This window comes from Phyllobates terribilis, unplaced genomic scaffold (genome assembly GCF_046119375.1).
Source record: "Phyllobates terribilis strain yellow unplaced genomic scaffold, ASM4611937v1 Scaffold_5__5_contigs__length_657084704, whole genome shotgun sequence".
Lineage (NCBI taxonomy): Eukaryota > Metazoa > Chordata > Amphibia > Anura > Dendrobatidae > Phyllobates > Phyllobates terribilis.
Genome location: NW_027362765.1, coordinates 655235347 through 655253414, shown reverse-complemented (window position 1 = coordinate 655253414; position 18068 = coordinate 655235347). Strand labels below are relative to the sequence as shown.

At 45.4% G+C, this 18068-nt stretch overlaps 9 non-coding genes across 9 annotated transcripts; all 9 read right to left on the bottom strand.

Annotated features, from left to right (window-relative positions):
• Positions 1-36: 36 nt before the first annotated feature.
• LOC141149202 (U2 spliceosomal RNA) lies at positions 37-227 on the bottom strand. The gene has a single exon (XR_012245509.1). It is a non-coding gene; the product is annotated as a U2 spliceosomal RNA (small nuclear RNA).
• Positions 228-1346: 1119 nt separating this feature from the next.
• Positions 1347-1537, bottom strand: LOC141149201 (U2 spliceosomal RNA). Its single transcript, XR_012245508.1, has one exon. It is a non-coding gene; the product is annotated as a U2 spliceosomal RNA (small nuclear RNA).
• A 1115-nt stretch (positions 1538-2652) lies between these two features.
• LOC141149200 (U2 spliceosomal RNA) lies at positions 2653-2843 on the bottom strand. The gene has a single exon (XR_012245507.1). It is a non-coding gene; the product is annotated as a U2 spliceosomal RNA (small nuclear RNA).
• A 1115-nt stretch (positions 2844-3958) lies between these two features.
• LOC141150597 (U2 spliceosomal RNA) lies at positions 3959-4143 on the bottom strand. The gene has a single exon (XR_012246754.1). It is a non-coding gene; the product is annotated as a U2 spliceosomal RNA (small nuclear RNA).
• Positions 4144-10335: 6192 nt separating this feature from the next.
• Positions 10336-10526, bottom strand: LOC141149199 (U2 spliceosomal RNA). The gene has a single exon (XR_012245506.1). It is a non-coding gene; the product is annotated as a U2 spliceosomal RNA (small nuclear RNA).
• Positions 10527-11641: 1115 nt separating this feature from the next.
• On the bottom strand, positions 11642-11832 carry LOC141149958 (U2 spliceosomal RNA). The gene has a single exon (XR_012246234.1). It is a non-coding gene; the product is annotated as a U2 spliceosomal RNA (small nuclear RNA).
• Positions 11833-12947: 1115 nt separating this feature from the next.
• On the bottom strand, positions 12948-13138 carry LOC141149198 (U2 spliceosomal RNA). The gene has a single exon (XR_012245505.1). It is a non-coding gene; the product is annotated as a U2 spliceosomal RNA (small nuclear RNA).
• Positions 13139-14253: 1115 nt separating this feature from the next.
• LOC141149197 (U2 spliceosomal RNA) lies at positions 14254-14444 on the bottom strand. Its single transcript, XR_012245504.1, has one exon. It is a non-coding gene; the product is annotated as a U2 spliceosomal RNA (small nuclear RNA).
• A 1115-nt stretch (positions 14445-15559) lies between these two features.
• LOC141150276 (U2 spliceosomal RNA) lies at positions 15560-15753 on the bottom strand. The gene has a single exon (XR_012246533.1). It is a non-coding gene; the product is annotated as a U2 spliceosomal RNA (small nuclear RNA).
• Between the last annotated feature and the right edge of the window lie 2315 nt (positions 15754-18068).

The following is an 18068-nucleotide window of genomic DNA, read 5'->3' as shown; positions in this document are numbered from 1 at the left end:
ATTCAATTCTTTCTGATTTTAGAAACTGCATTAAAGAAGGGGTGCACCGGTCCTGGAGATACTGCAATACCAGGTCAATGCGTGGAGTGGACAGAGCAAGCTCTTTTTCCATCTCCCTGTTCTAAAAATCCATTTAATATATGGTCCCCAGATAGGGGACGTATCAGATATTAAACTGATAAGAACAGATACTACACTTGATCTTAGCCAAAAGGCCGAGAAGCGATAACCAGAATTGGTTTCAAACTACGGAGCCACCCAAGGATCCTGAAAAGTCCATTTGTGGAGATGAGCTCCTGGACTCCCGTTAAGAAGACATGTTGTCAACCTCTAGATCCCTTACATGCCTGCACTTTTCGGCTTGCTGCTGCTGCAATCCACGCGTTTTAGATCTGCATAACTCCACCTCTTTAAACACAGCACCTTCACCCCCTGCTGTTCCCACCCGCCTCAACACCGTTGGAAGGGAGGAGAACCAATTAAGGCGGGGGGTGGGGTGGAACGAGCAGCTGTCTACCCTTAGCAGGAGGGCTCCTGATTACATACCTCTCCTGCTGCTGCTGCTGCTGGCTGTCCAGCAGCAGACTGAAGGTGGCTGCTGCTGTGCACAGGTATATAAAGGCTCAGAGCCTATTATGACACGCGCAGCCAGCGTTCCATTGCCACATTCCATCTACTGCAGGCAGGATACCTGGCTGGCTGGCTGAATGTCGCTGAGAAGCTCACAGAGACCGCCATAAGCAACAGTTTAACAGAATGCCACAGACTAATCAACCAAACTTTTTGGGTTGGGTTCTCTTTTATAGTCTGCAGGCATTAAATGAAAGAAGTCAGTGTTCCAGCAGAAGGAGACAACGTTTCAGAAAAGGCATTGTAGCAAACCAAAAAAGAAATTTTAAGCGCAGCAGAGTAACCAGCGCACATACCTGTTAGCTCAGGTGAGTTTAAAAGGCTGCTGTTGATAACAAGGGCATTTGCTAAATAGATGGTGTGTGTGCAACAATATACTGAAAGGTCAATTATATTGTGCAGCTTATCTCACCACCTGTAGTTATTTAGGTGAAAGCTCCAAAATGCTTGCCTAATATGTCTGTTTATCCAAAAGGAAGTAAAAAGGGAGAGCTAGAAAGATAGCATTGCATCACATTACATGGCAATGCAATGCACAGTTGCTGAAGTTGAACCAAAATGAGCTTGTAATCTGGCTTCTGCAACTTTGAACATGAAAAATCCAATGAGGAGAAGAAAAGCAAAGCCAAAGAGTCCATCCCAAAATCCGACAAACAAGCAAAATGAACAAAAAACATTGAATTCAATTCTTTCTGATTTTAGAAACTGCATTAAAGAAGGGGTGCACCGGTCCTGGAGATACTGCAATACCAGGTCAATGCGTGGAGTGGACAGAGCAAGCTCTTTTTCCATCTCCCTGTTCTAAAAATCCATTTAATATATGGTCCCCAGATAGGGGACGTATCAGATATTAAACTGATAAGAACAGATACTACACTTGATCTTAGCCAAAAGGCCGAGAAGCGATAACCAGAATTGGTTTCAAACTACGGAGCCACCCAAGGATCCTGAAAAGTCCATTTGTGGAGATGAGCTCCTGGACTCCCGTTAAGAAGACATGTTGTCAACCTCTAGATCCCTTACATGCCTGCACTTTTCGGCTTGCTGCTGCTGCAATCCACGCGTTTTAGATCTGCATAACTCCACCTCTTTAAACACAGCACCTTCACCCCCTGCTGTTCCCACCCGCCTCAACACCGTTGGAAGGGAGGAGAACCAATTAAGGCGGGGGGTTGGGTGGAACGAGCAGCTGTCAACCCTTAGCAGGAGGGCTCCTGATTACATACCTCTCCTGCTGCTGCTGCTGCTGGCTGTCCAGCAGCAGACTGAAGGTGGCTGCTGCTGTGCACAGGTATATAAAGGCTCAGAGCCTATTATGACACACGCAGCCAGCGTTCCATTGCCACATTCCATCTACTGCAGGCAGGATACCTGGCTGGCTGAATGTCGCTGAGAAGCTCACAGAGACCGCCATAAGCAACAGTTTAACAGAATGCCACAGACTAATCAACCAAACTTTTTGGGTTGGGTTCTCTTTTATAGTCTGCAGGCATTAAATGAAAGAAGTCAGTGTTCCAGCAGAAGGAGACAACGTTTCAGAAAAGGCATTGTAGCAAACCAAAAAAGAAATTTTAAGCGCAGCAGAGTAACCAACGCACATACCTGTTAGCTCAGGTGAGTTTAAAAGGCTGCTGTTGATAACAAGGGCATTTGCTAAATAGATGGTGTGTGTGCAACAATATACTGAAAGGTCAATTATATTGTGCAGCTTATCTCACCACCTGTAGTTATTTAGGTGAAAGCTCCAAAATGCTTGCCTAATATGTCTGTTTATCCAAAAGGAAGTAAAAAGGGAGAGCTAGAAAGATAGCATTGCATCACATTACATGGCAATGCAATGCACAGTTGCTGAAGTTGAACCAAAATGAGCTTGTAATCTGGCTTCTGCAACTTTGAACATGAAAAATCCAATGAGGAGAAGAAAAGCAAAGCCAAAGAGTCCATCCCAAAATCCGACAAACAAGCAAAATGAACAAAAAACATTGAATTCAATTCTTTCTGATTTTAGAAACTGCATTAAAGAAGGGGTGCACCGGTCCTGGAGATACTGCAATACCAGGTCAATGCGTGGAGTGGACAGAGCAAGCTCTTTTTCCATCTCCCTGTTCTAAAAATCCATTTAATATATGGTCCCCAGATAGGGGACGTATCAGATATTAAACTGATAAGAACAGATACTACACTTGATCTTAGCCAAAAGGCCGAGAAGCGATAACCAGAATTGGTTTCAAACTACGGAGCCACCCAAGGATCCTGAAAAGTCCATTTGTGGAGATGAGCTCCTGGACTCCCGTTAAGAAGACATGTTGTCAACCTCTAGATCCCTTACATGCCTGCACTTTTCGGCTTGCTGCTGCTGCAATCCACGCGTTTTAGATCTGCATAACTCCACCTCTTTAAACACAGCACCTTCACCCCCTGCTGTTCCCACCCGCCTCAACACCGTTGGAAGGGAGGAGAACCAATTAAGGCGGGGGGTTGGGTGGAACGAGCAGCTGTCTACCCTTAGCAGGAGGGCTCCTGATTACATACCTCTCCTGCTGCTGCTGCTGCTGGCTGTCCAGCAGCAGACTGAAGGTGGCTGCTGCTGTGCACAGGTATATAAAGGCTCAGAGCCTATTATGACACGCGCAGCCAGCGTTCCATTGCCACATTCCATCTACTGCAGGCAGGATACCTGGCTGGCTGAATGTCGCTGAGAAGCTCACAGAGACCGCCATAAGCAACAGTTTAACAGAATGCCACAGACTAATCAACCAAACTTTTTGGGTTGGGTTCTCTTTTATAGTCTGCAGGCATTAAATGAAAGAAGTCAGTGTTCCAGCAGAAGGAGACAACGTTTCAGAAAAGGCATTGTAGCAAACCAAAAAAGAAATTTTAAGCGCAGCAGAGTAACCAACGCACATACCTGTTAGCTCAGGTGAGTTTAAAAGGCTGCTGTTGATAACAAGGGCATTTGCTAAATAGATGGTGTGTGTGCAACAATATACTGAAAGGTCAATTATATTGTGCAGCTTATCTCACCACCTGTAGTTATTTAGGTGAAAGCTCCAAAATGCTTGCCTAATATGTCTGTTTATCCAAAAGGAAGTAAAAAGGGAGAGCTAGAAAGATAGCATTGCATCACATTACATGGCAATGCAATGCACAGTTGCTGAAGTTGAACCAAAATGAGCTTGTAATCTGGCTTCTGCAACTTTGAACATGAAAAATCCAATGAGGAGAAGAAAAGCAAAGCCAAAGAGTCCATCCCAAAATCCGACAAACAAGCAAAATGAACAAAAAACATTGAATTCAATTCTTTCTGATTTTAGAAACTGCATTAAAGAAGGGGTGCACCGGTCCTGGAGATACTGCAATACCAGGTCAATGCGTGGAGTGGACAGAGCAAGCTATTTTTCCATCTCCCTGTTCTAAAAATCCATTTAATATATGGTCCCCAGATAGGGGACGTATCAGATATTAAACTGATAAGAACAGATTTTTTTTTTTTTTTTTTTAAACAAATCAGATAGGCCGGAGCATAAGCTCAATCAAATTGACTTACAAAAGCCTTTTATTGACACTTAGCCTTTCATCACACTTGGTATATAATCAAAAATAAAACCAAACCTTATCATCAGGTACATTATACACTACTAATTAAACTTTACCAAAAACCTCCACTTTTTAAACTTCCAGATCCCTTCAGCATATATAATACTTCCACGTTCCTGATCCCAGAGGTATATTACATACATACGTGACAGAATCAATCTCAAACATTCATTAAATGACATTTTCTTCCTTTTAAAAACTAACAAATTCCTCGCATCCCACAAACTTTCAATTACACACACCACCAACAACCATAAAATCCTATCCTTAATTCTACTACATGCACCCATCCCAAACATAGCAAGTTTCCAATTAACATACTTTACACCCACCAATTCCTTGCAAAGTCCCCCTATACCCTTCCATACATCATATGCAAAATCACAATCCCATACCATATGTCTAACATGCTCTCTCAAACCACATCCATCCCTCGGGCATACCTCAGATTTAACTAAATCCCTCTTCTTTTGCACATCTCTAACAGGCAAAATGTCATGCAATATCATCCAAGCGATATCTCTCTGTCTGTTAGTCACACCATCTATACTTAATTTTCTCCACATCTCGGTTACTTCCTCCCCTCTCAACCCATTGATATTACATACCACCTCACGCTCACGCACCATCCTAATGACTTTCTTCTTTTGCCTAAAATCACTCATGTTAACGGACAACAAATCATACTTCCTTACAAATTTCTCAACACAACCATACCATACAGGACACTTAAAAGCAACAGGCACTCTAGCATCCCTTTTGACCCACTTTAAGCCATAAAGCATCCATCCAGCCGAATACTTCATCATATAAGCACACTTATTACTTTTCCCTAGAACCACCACCACCATTTTCACGTAACTAATCCCTAAAAAGAAATCAATATTTGGAAAATCCAAACCACCATTTACACATAACTTATAGACATATTCCCGTTTCAATTTCTCCATGCGACTTCCCCAAAGAAAATTAAAGATGAATTTCTCAGTTTTCCTAATTTTCTTAAAAGCAGCAGGATATACATTCGCAACAAACAACAAAATAGGCAAAATAACCGCCTTAATAATCAGAACTTTCCCAGTCAGAGTTAATTCTCTCATTCGCCAAAAATTCAACTTGCGCACCACTCTCACCCCACAATCTTCCCAACTCTCATTTCCTTTCAAATCATCATTAAACTTAATCCCAAGCACCTTTATTGCACCATCCTCACACCTCACACCATTCATCCATACATTCCTCTCACCAAAACATTTAAAGGAACTCTTAGTCCAATTGACCTTAAAAGCTGAGACACTACAAAACAAACTTAATATCAACCTTGCCCTACTCATCGCAGCCATATTCCCACTCACAATCACTACATCATCCATGTAACCTAGAATTCTCACATCCTTTCCATTACTCCCAGGAATCATCACACCTCTCATAACCTTATCCTTCCTAACCATACACATCAACACTTCAATCACACTAATAAACAAAAAAGGGGACATAGGGCACCCCTGACGCACTCCTGATTTAATTCTCACTTTCTCACTCAACCACCCATTCACCAAAAATTCACTTGAAACATTACAATACAAACTCCTAACACAGTTTACAAAATTCCTGGAATAACCCATCTTAGACAAAACCTTAAACATAAAGCTATGTGACACACGGTCAAAAGCTTTTTCAAAATCAACCAAAAACAACAAACATTTCTGCTTACGACTCATACAATCCCCAATCACATCACGCAACAACACCAAATTTTCAGTCATACTTCTCCCAGGCACTGCACACACTTGATCTTCATCCACCACACCGCCAATCACTTCCCGCATCCGGCTAGCCAACAATTTACTAAACACCTTATAGTCTGCATTCAAAAGGGTGATTGGCCTCCAATTCCCCAAATCCTTTTTATCACCTTTCTTATGAACCAAAACCACCACCCCATCTCTCATAGATTCACTCAACATATTCTCCGTGAACATATACTGGCACACCTCCAATAAGTCATTTCCCATCGTGTCCCATTCCTTAACATATAACTCCACGGGCAGTCCATCCTTCCCAGGTGTTTTATTCTTACTCGCAGACATCACCACTTTTTTAACTTCATCCAACACAATTACATCATCCAATATTTCACGTTCATCCTCACCCAAACAACCTTCTAAACACCCCAAAGCATCAGTCAACATCCTATCATCAACCCATTTTTCCCCATACAACTCCTTATAAAACAACACCACCTCCTGCGTCACATCCTTCCCACTCACACACACCCCATCACCATTCACCACCTCATCCATATCTACTTTCTTCCCAAAAACTTTTTTGAAAAAAAACCTTGTGCATTTCTCATTTTTCTCCAAATGTTCAATCTTAGAACGGTAAATAATTTCTTTCCCTTTACCCTCAATATATTTCTTAATCTCTTCTTTCACTTGACACATCAAAACATCCACATCCACTCCAATCATCCTTAACTTCCTCAGCCACTCCAGTCTAGAGCTTAAATCATTAAATTTTACTCTATTCATTGCTGCTTTTCTCCTGCCCCTTTTTCTAAAGAAAAAACCAATCTCACTCTTCATCCAGTCCCACCACTCAAGCACATTCCTGAAATCACTTTTTTTATCCCTCCACCTAACATACATTCGCCTAAAATCACACATGATCCTATTATCTTCCAGCAAACGCACATTAAGTTTCCACACGCCACCACCATATACAAAGGAAATCTTACCTTCTAGACGTGCCCTCAAACACACATGGTCAGAGAAGGGAACATCTTCCTGCTGGAAATTCCTACAAATAACATTTTGTGAAGAAAAGAAGATACGGTCTATTCTAGACTCTATGCCTCCCCTGTCGGCCTTATAGGTCGCAGGAGGTGGATTACCTAAAAAAACTTCCGCAGCATCCTGTAAGGAAAAATCCGCCACAAGACTCTTGAGTCTTTTACCTGTAACATCCATCTTATCCCCCTCCGTCACACAATTGAAATCTCCAACAAAAATTATTGGCATTTTGCCAGATAAAAAAAAACATAATTTCTCAAAAATTTCCAGCCTCTCCCCTTTATCTATTGGTGCATACATATTTACCACCCTAACCCTCCACCCCCTACAATTTAACTCACATATTACACACCTCCCCGCCTCCACCACCATGTAACTTTCTATCTTAACACTATAACCCTTCACCAAAACACCTACCCCACAATTTTTATTACATACAGAACCAGACCACACACTTTGACCTAAAGGCCATGCATTTTCACTTAAGGGATCGGAGATCCCACACTCCTGGACACAGTATCCGTCCGCATCCAAGTTGCTCAAGTAGTCCAAAATTGCCACTTTTCTCGACTCAGATTTAATCAGCCGAACATTTAGCGACAAGATGCTGAGAGCAACTTGGGCACCCATCTATTAATTTGATGTGGCAGGTCACGACAACATGCCCACCTGTACATCATCCTAACCCTTCTGGGGGTAGGATGCTGGACGTGCAGATATCGTAGTTTGTGCCTTCCCCCAAAAAAGACACATCTTGGGGATCGGATGCAGTAGGGTACACCCGGGCTGGACTCACACTGCAATCACTTAAAGGGGAAAAGGATGGTTCAGTTTTCTTCTTTTTCTTCACTGAAGCGCCTCCATCTTAATCTGAACTATAATCCCGCCGCTGGGGGTCAAAGTCCCCCTGACCTCCCTCCTCCTCAAGGTCAGAAACGACATCGCTCCAGGCCACATGCGGTGTTCTGGTCAGATCAGACTCCTCTTCCCCCTGCAATGTAACCATCATGTCTGGAATTTCAGCCTCCAGATCCTCCACCGGGGCCACTTCCATGCCTATACGATCATCAGTTATCGTCTCAGACTCACTGACATCTGAAGCCACAGACGCGGCCCTCTGCACCGGTGGCTCAGGTGCCAGCTCCATATTTCCTCTTACATTCACACGAACCAGTTCTGGAAAAGCAACCCGAGCCTCCTCCTCATCCAGGAAAGCCAGAGTAGATATCGGAGCAGTCGGAGTTGGAGCAGTCGGAGTTGTAGCTGTGGGTGCAGGAGATTCATTTCTTCTCCTTCCCCTTCCCGCTGCCCCCGCATATGAACCAGGATGGAATATACAGTCTCTGAAGGCATGCCCCTTCTCTCCACAGAGGTTACAGACTATTTCATTTTTGCAATTATTGGAAGAATGACCCACCTCATTGCACTTCCTGCAAATAATCTGTCTGATGTCGCATGCTTCCTGAGTATGGCCATACCTCCTACAATGACGACAAAACCTGGGCGCATTGGGGAAGAACAGGTAACCCCGCTCACTCCCAATGGAAAAATTTGATGGAGGATAATGTATACCCCCTGGTTCATCAGGACTTTCCCGGAACTTGACCATGAAACGATATTTACCGGTCCATAGTTCCTCCTCATTCATGACTTTTACTGCCACCTTGGTAATATAGCAGTGCCTATTTAGAAAGGCATAAATCAAAGCCAAGTCCACATGTGGGTTGTACATGAAAACAGTCAGAGGTACCTCTTTGGAGCAATACAAGATGACAAAAGTCAGCCCATCCAAATATTGATTGTCCAGATTCTTTTTCAAACAATCATAGAAATTGTTGCAAACAGCCATAGAAGTAAATACAAGATTATACTTGCTTTTGAATTGCTGGAGGCACAAGATTTCTTCCTTCTTCACTTCAAGGAGTCCAAACAAAATCTCCTTCACCACGAAGCTGAGGGTAAAGATTCCTTCTTTGCCTTCTTCCACATCAATCTGGATTCCAAACTTCACTCGAGCCTCACCGGGCCCAGCGTATCGAATGCGTCCCATTATCGCTAGTCGTGTCTACTGGCCAACTCCTTATAGCAGCAAGTGGCTTAAGCCATAAAATGGCGATGCCACAGGGCCAAGAGTTAACGCACAGACAGCCAAATGACTAGACCCATTACAGATCTGAGCCAAAAGGCCGAGAAGCGATAACCAGAATTGGTTTCAAACTACGGAGCCACCCAAGGATCCTGAAAAGTCCATTTGTGGAGATGAGCTCCTGGACTCCCGTTAAGAAGACATGTTGTCAACCTCTAGATCCCTTACATGCCTGCACTTTTCGGCTTGCTGCTGCTGCAATCCACGCGTTTTAGATCTGCATAACTCCACCTCTTTAAACACAGCACCTTCACCCCCTGCTGTTCCCACCCGCCTCAACACCGTTGGAAGGGAGGAGAACCAATTAAGGCGGGGGGTGGGGTGGAACGAGCAGCTGTCTACCCTTAGCAGGAGGGCTCCTGATTACATACCTCTCCTGCTGCTGCTGCTGCTGGCTGTCCAGCAGCAGACTGAAGGTGGCTGCTGCTGTGCACAGGTATATAAAGGCTCAGAGCCTATTATGACACGCGCAGCCAGCGTTCCATTGCCACATTCCATCTACTGCAGGCAGGATACCTGGCTGGCTGAATGTCGCTGAGAAGCTCACAGAGACCGCCATAAGCAACAGTTTAACAGAATGCCACAGACTAATCAACCAAACTTTTTGGGTTGGGTTCTCTTTTATAGTCTGCAGGCATTAAATGAAAGAAGTCAGTGTTCCAGCAGAAGGAGACAACGTTTCAGAAAAGGCATTGTAGCAAACCAAAAAAGAAATTTTAAGCGCAGCAGAGTAACCAGCACACATACCTGTTAGCTCAGGTGAGTTTAAAAGGCTGCTGTTGATAACAAGGGCATTTGCTAAATAGATGGTGTGTGTGCAACAATATACTGAAAGGTCAATTATATTGTGCAGCTTATCTCACCACCTGTAGTTATTTAGGTGAAAGCTCCAAAATGCTTGCCTAATATGTCTGTTTATCCAAAAGGAAGTAAAAAGGGAGAGCTAGAAAGATAGCATTGCATCACATTACATGGCAATGCAATGCACAGTTGCTGAAGTTGAACCAAAATGAGCTTGTAATCTGGCTTCTGCAACTTTGAACATGAAAAATCCAATGAGGAGAAGAAAAGCAAAGCCAAAGGGTCCATCCCAAAATCCGACAAACAAGAAAAATGAACAAAAAACATTGAATTCAATTCTTTCTGATTTTAGAAACTGCATTAAAGAAGGGGTGCACCGGTCCTGGAGATACTGCAATACCAGGTCAATGCGTGGAGTGGACAGAGCAAGCTCTTTTTCCATCTCCCTGTTCTAAAAATCCATTTAATATATGGTCCCCAGATAGGGGACGTATCAGATATTAAACTGATAAGAACAGATACTACACTTGATCTTAGCCAAAAGGCCGAGAAGCGATAACCAGAATTGGTTTCAAACTACGGAGCCACAAAAGGATCCTGAAAAGTCCATTTGTGGAGATGAGCTCCTGGACTCCCGTTAAGAAGACATGTTGTCAACCTCTAGATCCCTTACATGCCTGCACTTTTCGGCTTGCTGCTGCTGCAATCCACGCGTTTTAGATCTGCATAACTCCACCTCTTTAAACACAGCACCTTCACCCCCTGCTGTTCCCACCCGCCTCAACACCGTTGGAAGGGAGGAGAACCAATTAAGGCGGGGGGTGGGGTGGAACGAGCAGCTGTCTACCCTTAGCAGGAGGGCTCCTGATTACATACCTCTCCTGCTGCTGCTGCTGCTGGCTGTCCAGCAGCAGACTGAAGGTGGCTGCTGCTGTGCACAGGTATATAAAGGCTCAGAGCCTATTATGACACGCGCAGCCAGCGTTCCATTGCCACATTCCATCTACTGCAGGCAGGATACCTGGCTGGCTGAATGTCGCTGAGAAGCTCACAGAGACCGCCATAAGCAACAGTTTAACAGAATGCCACAGACTAATCAACCAAACTTTTTGGGTTGGGTTCTCTTTTATAGTCTGCAGGCATTAAATGAAAGAAGCCAGTGTTCCAGCAGAAGGAGACAACGTTTCAGAAAAGGCATTGTAGCAAACCAAAAAAGAAATTTTAAGCGCAGCAGAGTAACCAGCGCACATACCTGTTAGCTCAGGTGAGTTTAAAAGGCTGCTGTTGATAACAAGGGCATTTGCTAAATAGATGGTGTGTGTGCAACAATATACTGAAAGGTCAATTATATTGTGCAGCTTATCTCACCACCTGTAGTTATTTAGGTGAAAGCTCCAAAATGCTTGCCTAATATGTCTGTTTATCCAAAAGGAAGTAAAAAGGGAGAGCTAGAAAGATAGCATTGCATCACATTACATGGCAATGCAATGCACAGTTGCTGAAGTTGAACCAAAATGAGCTTGTAATCTGGCTTCTGCAACTTTGAACATGAAAAATCCAATGAGGAGAAGAAAAGCAAAGCCAAAGAGTCCATCCCAAAATCCGACAAACAAGCAAAATGAACAAAAAACATTGAATTCAATTCTTTCTGATTTTAGAAACTGCATTAAAGAAGGAGTGCACCGGTCCTGGAGATACTGCAATACCAGGTCAATTCGTGGAGTGGACAGAGCAAGCTCTTTTTCCATCTCCCTGTTCTAAAAATCCATTTAATATATGGTCCCCAGATAGGGGACGTATCAGATATTAAACTGATAAGAACAGATACTACACTTGATCTTAGCCAAAAGGCCGAGAAGCGATAACCAGAATTGGTTTCAAACTACGGAGCCACCCAAGGATCCTGAAAAGTCCATTTGTGGAGATGAGCTCCTGGACTCCCGTTAAGAAGACATGTTGTCAACCTCTAGATCCCTTACATGCCTGCACTTTTCGGCTTGCTGCTGCTGCAATCCACGTGTTTTAGATCTGCATAACTCCACCTCTTTAAACACAGCACCTTCACCCCCTGCTGTTCCCACCCGCCTCAACACCGTTGGAAGGGAGGAGAACCAATTAAGGCGGGGGGTGGGGTGGAACGAGCAGCTGTCTACCCTTAGCAGGAGGGCTCCTGATTACATACCTCTCCTGCTGCTGCTGCTGCTGGCTGTCCAGCAGCAGACTGAAGGTGGCTGCTGCTGTGCACAGGTATATAAAGGCTCAGAGCCTATTATGACACGCGCAGCCAGCGTTCCATTGCCACATTCCATCTACTGCAGGCAGGATACCTGGCTGGCTGAATGTCGCTGAGAAGCTCACAGAGACCGCCATAAGCAACAGTTTAACAGAATGCCACAGACTAATCAACCAAACTTTTTGGGTTGGGTTCTCTTTTATAGTCTGCAGGCATTAAATGAAAGAAGTCACTGTTCCAGCAGAAGGAGACAACGTTTCAGAAAAGGCATTGTAGCAAACCAAAAAAGAAATTTTAAGCGCAGCAGAGTAACCAGCACACATACCTGTTAGCTCAGGTGAGTTTAAAAGGCTGCTGTTGATAACAAGGGCATTTGCTAAATAGATGGTGTGTGTGCAACAATATACTGAAAGGTCAATTATATTGTGCAGCTTATCTCACCACCTGTAGTTATTTAGGTGAAAGCTCCAAAATGCTTGCCTAATATGTCTGTTTATCCAAAAGGAAGTAAAAAGGGAGAGCTAGAAAGATAGCATTGCATCACATTACATGGCAATGCAATGCACAGTTGCTGAAGTTGAACCAAAATGAGCTTGTAATCTGGCTTCTGCAACTTTGAACATGAAAAATCCAATGAGGAGAAGAAAAGCAAAGCCAAAGAGTCCATCCCAAAATCCGACAAACAAGCAAAATGAACAAAAAACATTGAATTCAATTCTTTCTGATTTTAGAAACTGCATTAAAGAAGGGGTGCACCGGTCCTGGAGATACTGCAATACCAGGTCAATGCGTGGAGTGGACAGAGCAAGCTCTTTTTCCATCTCCCTGTTCTAAAAATCCATTTAATATATGGTCCCCAGATAGGGGACGTATCAGATATTAAACTGATAAGAACAGATACTACACTTGATCTTAGCCAAAAGGCCGAGAAGCGATAACCAGAATTGGTTTCAAACTACGGAGCCACCCAAGGATCCTGAAAAGTCCATTTGTGGAGATGAGCTCCTGGACTCCCGTTAAGAAGACATGTTGTCAACCTCTAGATCCCTTACATGCCTGCACTTTTCGGCTTGCTGCTGCTGCAATCCACGCGTTTTAGATCTGCATAACTCCACCTCTTTAAACACAGCACCTTCACCCCCTGCTGTTCCCACCCGCCTCAACACCGTTGGAAGGGAGGAGAACCAATTAAGGCGGGGGGTGGGGTGGAACGAGCAGCTGTCTACCCTTAGCAGGAGGGCTCCTGATTACATACCTCTCCTGCTGCTGCTGCTGCTGGCTGTCCAGCAGCAGACTGAAGGTGGCTGCTGCTGTGCACAGGTATATAAAGGCTCAGAGCCTATTATGACACGCGCAGTCAGCGTTCCATTGCCACATTCCATCTACTGCAGGCAGGATACCTGGCTGGCTGAATGTCGCTGAGAAGCTCACAGAGACCGCCATAAGCAACAGTTTAACAGAATGCCACAGACTAATCAACCAAACTTTTTGGGTTGGGTTCTCTTTTATAGTCTGCAGGCATTAAATGAAAGAAGTCAGTGTTCCAGCAGAAGGAGACAACGTTTCAGAAAAGGCATTGTAGCAAACCAAAAAAGAAATTTTAAGCGCAGCAGAGTAACCAGCACACATACCTGTTAGCTCAGGTGAGTTTAAAAGGCTGCTGTTGATAACAAGGGCATTTGCTAAATAGATGGTGTGTGTGCAACAATATACTGAAAGGTCAATTATATTGTGCAGCTTATCTCACCACCTGTAGTTATTTAGGTGAAAGCTCCAAAATGCTTGCCTAATATGTCTGTTTATCCAAAAGGAAGTAAAAAGGGAGAGCTAGAAAGATAGCATTGCATCACATTACATGGCAATGCAATGCACAGTTGCTGAAGTTGAACCAAAATGAGCTTGTAATCTGGCTTCTGCAACTTTGAACATGAAAAATCCAATGAGGAGAAGAAAAGCAAAGCCAAAGAGTCCATCCCAAAATCCGACAAACAAGCAAAATGAACAAAAAACATTGAATTCAATTCTTTCTGATTTTAGAAACTGCATTAAAGAAGGGGTGCACCGGTCCTGGAGATACTGCAATACCAGGTCAATGCGTGGAGTGGACAGAGCAAGCTCTTTTTCCATCTCCCTGTTCTAAAAATCCATTTAATATATGGTCCCCAGATAGGGGACGTATCAGATATTAAACTGATAAGAACAGATACTACACTTGATCTTAGCCAAAAGGCCGAGAAGCGATAACCAGAATTGGTTTCAAACTACGGAGCCACCCAAGGATCCTGAAAAGTCCATTTGTGGAGATGAGCTCCTGGACTCCCGTTAAGAAGACATGTTGTCAACCTCTAGATCCCTTACATGCCTGCACTTTTCGGCTTGCTGCTGCTGCAATCCACGCGTTTTAGATCTGCATAACTCCACCTCTTTAAACACAGCACCTTCACCCCCTGCTGTTCCCACCCGCCTCAACACCGTTGGAAGGGAGGAGAACCAATTAAGGCGGGGGGTGGGGTGGAACGAGCAGCTGTCTACCCTTAGCAGGAGGGCTCCTGATTACATACCTCTCCTGCTGCTGCTGCTGCTGGCTGTCCAGCAGCAGACTGAAGGTGGCTGCTGCTGTGCACAGGTATATAAAGGCTCAGAGCCTATTATGACACGCGCAGTCAGCGTTCCATTGCCACATTCCATCTACTGCAGGCAGGATACCTGGCTGGCTGAATGTCGCTGAGAAGCTCACAGAGACCGCCATAAGCAACAGTTTAACAGAATGCCACAGACTAATCAACCAAACTTTTTGGGTTGGGTTCTCTTTTATAGTCTGCAGGCATTAAATGAAAGAAGTCAGTGTTCCAGCAGAAGGAGACAACGTTTCAGAAAAGGCATTGTAGCAAACCAAAAAAGAAATTTTAAGCGCAGCAGAGTAACCAGCACACATACCTGTTAGCTCAGGTGAGTTTAAAAGGCTGCTGTTGATAACAAGGGCATTTGCTAAATAGATGGTGTGTGTGCAACAATATACTGAAAGGTCAATTATATTGTGCAGCTTATCTCACCACCTGTAGTTATTTAGGTGAAAGCTCCAAAATGCTTGCCTAATATGTCTGTTTATCCAAAAGGAAGTAAAAAGGGAGAGCTAGAAAGATAGCATTGCATCACATTACATGGCAATGCAATGCACAGTTGCTGAAGTTGAACCAAAATGAGCTTGTAATCTGGCTTCTGCAACTTTGAACATGAAAAATCCAATGAGGAGAAGAAAAGCAAAGCCAAAGAGTCCATCCCAAAATCCGACAAACAAGCAAAATGAACAAAAAACATTGAATTCAATTCTTTCTGATTTTAGAAACTGCATTAAAGAAGGGGTGCACCGGTCCTGGAGATACTGCAATACCAGGTCAATGCGTGGAGTGGACAGAGCAAGCTCTTTTTCCATCTCCCTGTTCTAAAAATCCATTTAATATATGGTCCCCAGATAGGGGACGTATCAGATATTAAACTGATAAGAACAGATTTTTTTGATTGAATATATCTTTTATTAGCACAAAAAATAAGTTAACAGACAGTGTACAGTGCCGCAGCCCAGTACACACAGAATTCTACATCATATTTACATAGCATGAGGATACGACGCACTAACTAGACACATCACACCCCTATGCTACACAAAACACTCAATCTGAAAGAAAAAGCATGTCAATCAATACAGTACGACGAACCGTGATAAGGGATGGGGATTGGGAAAAAGGGGATGGGGAGGGGAAAATCACAGGCCCGAAGCTTTATTGAAAGACAAGACACATAAGGGGAGAGGGGGAGGAGGGGTTTAGTCCTCGTCCTCGTCCTCCGGACCGTCCATGATGGAATAGTCTCTGAGCAGGCTGTGGATCAGCCTGCGGCAGTCCTGGATGGACATCCTCTCCCTCCTCAAGATGAGCCGGTTCCTGGCGACCCAAACGGCATCCTTGAAGCAGTTCATAAGGCGCCAAGCCTCCTGGATGGCTCCGACGGTATGAACCCCAGGGAAGAGTCCGTAAAGCACAGAATGGTGCGATAGGCTCGCCCTGGGGACAGAGTTCCTCAGGTCGTCCTCAAGTGCAGTCAATAGGCGCTGTGCAAATCCGCAGTCCCAAAAAGTGTGCAAAGATGTTTCCTCCATGAAGGGGCACCTTGGGCAGTACCGGGTCTTGCACAGGTTCCGGGCATGCATGAATGACCGGACGGGCAGTCCGCCCTGAATCGCCATCCACGACAAGTCCTTGTGCCCGTTGGTCAGCCTGTCAGACGACACATTTGTCCACACAGTCTCCAGCGTGTCCTGGTGAAGTCCTGTGATGTTCTCCACGTCATCCTTGGCTCTGATTAGCTTGTGGATAGTTTTGGGCTTCCACAAGTCGGGCTTGAGTCCCTCCAGTTGATGCTCCCCCACAAATCGAACGACGTCTCCGTAGAACCATGGCGTCGTCCAGTTGTAGGGGAAGGAGCTGTCCCACTTGTCCCAGCCGAGTCGCCTCCAAAGAGGAAGCAGGAAGAAGCGAGACATGGACCTGCCCGCGGAGCCATTCTTGACTTGCAAAGTCCGGCGGACACAATCACACACAAAAGAGGATCACAGGAGGGTGGGGATATCTGGAACGCCCTTCCCACCCTTGCGAGGCTCCTTGTACATGACGGCCCGCCTGACTCTGTCCATCTTGGATCCCCAGACAAAGTGAAACACTGTCCTGGTAATGGCCCTGCACACAGTGACGTGTGGGGGCCAGGCCTGCGCCGTGTACTGCAAGACGGGCAGGACCTCATTACGCAGGATGAGTGCCTTACCCTCACAAGTGAGGTGTCTGAGGCTCCAGAGTCCGATCCGTTGCTTCACCTTGGCCAAGCGTTCTTGCCAGGACTTGAGGGCCGCTCCTTCCTTCCCGAACCAGACTCCCAGCACCTTGAGGAAATCCGGTTGAATGTTGAAGGGGAAGGGGGCGGAGGAGGCCGGCTGCCAATCCCCGAAGAGCATGGCTTCCGACTTCCTGCAGTTGACTTTGGCCCCTGAAGCCCGGCCGAACCTCTCACACGTCTGGACGAGGGCGTCGACTGAACCACGATCAGCGCAGAAGACGGTGACGTCGTCCATGTAGAGCGAGCACTTGACCTCGTGTCGTCCCGGACCCGGTGCGGTGATCCCTCTGATCTCTCCATTCTGCCGGATAGCCTCTGCGAAGAGTTCTATAACACAAACAAAAAGAAGAGGTGATAGAGGGCAGCCTTGTCTGACCCCAGAGAGGACAGGGAAGGGGTCAGTCTTCCAGCCGTTCACCAACACCGAGCTGTGGATATCAAAATACATCAGACGGACATACGAACAAAACATGTTACCCAAACCTAACCGGTGCAGAGCTCGGCCCATGAACTCGTGGGAAACCCGGTCGAAGGCCTTCTCCTGATCCAAGGAGACCAGGGCCGCGTGTGCGCGGCGGACCTTGATGTACTCGACCGTGTCCCGCACGAGAGCGAGGCTGTCTGCGATGCGACGTCCAGGGATGCCGCAGGTCTGGTCCGGGTGGATGATCCGTCCGATGACCGTCTTAAGTCGTGTCGCCATCGTCTTGGCCAGGATCTTGTAGTCCACGTTGAGCAGAGTGATGGGACGCCAATTCCTCAGGTCGCACCTCTCTCCCTTCCGCTTGTACAGGATCGTGACCATTCCTTCCCTCAAAGATGGAGGCATTCTACCCTCCACCACCATCTCCTCGTACAGGTCCAACAGGTCCGGACAGATGAGGTCTCCCAGCGCTACATAGAGCTCCGCTGGAAGACCATCACTGCCCGGGGTCCTGCCGGTCCTAAAGGATTTAGCGGCAGAGAGCAATTCGCCCAC